The sequence below is a fragment of the Acyrthosiphon pisum genome, chromosome A1 (assembly GCF_005508785.2).
Source record: "Acyrthosiphon pisum isolate AL4f chromosome A1, pea_aphid_22Mar2018_4r6ur, whole genome shotgun sequence".
Lineage (NCBI taxonomy): Eukaryota > Metazoa > Arthropoda > Insecta > Hemiptera > Aphididae > Acyrthosiphon > Acyrthosiphon pisum.
Genome location: NC_042494.1, coordinates 137,871,537 through 137,873,221, shown reverse-complemented (window position 1 = coordinate 137,873,221; position 1,685 = coordinate 137,871,537).

The window sequence follows — 1,685 nt, the reverse complement described above, 5'->3', positions numbered from 1 at the left end:
TGTAATTTGGCTTATAAGTTATATTTTATTTATATTGGCTAATGGCTTGTTGATAACTTACTATAGTTAAGTATTTGCACGTTGAATTATTCCTTATTGTCGTTATGGAGTCAGTGAATGAAGTTGGAAAAAAGAAAGCTAGTGGCAGTAAAAATAGGAAAAGAGCAAAAGAAAATGCTCAAAAAAATGCTTTGCTTGTTTCAAAAATGCCTAAATTGCAAAATTATTTTTTTAAATTAGATACAGGAGGTTACCAAAAAAATAATTTATAGATCTATAAATTCTAATTAATAAAATCATATTTAATTTAATTGTGGACCTATATTTATTATAATTGAATTGAATAAATTAATTAAATGAAAAATTTGGATTTTTTTTACATTTAGAAGACATAGACCAAACTGAGCTTAAATTAAGAGCTGAAAAGTTAGTAAATATATATGAAGATGACTTAGATATTGAATTTGTTGAAGAATTATTACAGTTTAAACAAATGGTTTTGTGTATGCCAGAAAGTCAAAAAAATTCTTTTCACGCTTTATTGAAAGCATTAATAAAATATAATATAAGTTCTACATTTCCATCGATAGAAATTGCCCTTAAAATATTTACATGCATGCCTTGTTCAAATGCTAGTGGTGAACGCTCATTTTCTGTTTTGAAAAGAGTAAAAACATATCTCCGTTCTTCATTAGCTAATGAAAAAACATCATCTTTATCATTATTGTGCATGGAGTCTAAAGTTGTAAAGAGTATTGATTGGAGTACTTTAGTCAAGAGATTTGCCAAAGATAAAGCAAGAAAAAAATTGTAAAATATTGTTTGGTATTTTTATATATTAATTATTAATGACTAATTTGTTATCAATATTTTTAGTTAAAATAAACTAAAAATATATATTAAATATTGTATATTATATTTTAGTTAGTTTTCGTGGTATTTGATAATATGGAGATTTATATAATAAGAAAACGATTAATAGTTAAATTGTAGGGAAGGGGCGCGAAAAAATTTTGCCCCGGGGCGCTGAATAGCTTGACACGGCTCTGCTGATAAGACACTACAGAACAACAAAAAAGCCCGGCTTAGACCACCAGTTACAATAATTATTTCATATTTGTGCATTATGTCTCGTATTTTTCTAACTTTTATTACATATTTGACTAATTAATTATTATATTCATCATTAAATATGGAACCAGACCAAAATAAGCTTAGAAGTGGCACATTACTTTCATATTTTGACATAAATCAAGTAATTATTACTTAAGTATTTAATTTTCGCTTAGAACAGTTAAAATTCTTTGATTTGTATCTAATTTATCTAAATAAGTAATTATGTTTTGACTATCAAATATTTAAAATTATTCGTTATTTAGATCAAACCTATGACATTTCCCATTAAGATATCTGACAGTCTAAATGAAGAAGTTGTTGATGACCCAAAGTCAGATGTTAATGGTTTTGTAAGGAAATTATTATTTAATAACAATTAATAATATAATATATAGTATATATTATTGAAACTTGAAAATCCTATCTGTATATTAATAAATATCTAAGAGAATGATTGTAAACTTTAGAGGTTTAATTGCGGCAAGGTATCGTAATATAATGACGTATGTAAATGCAACTATAAATATAAATATAATAATAACGAAGGATATATAAGGGGGGGGGGGGGG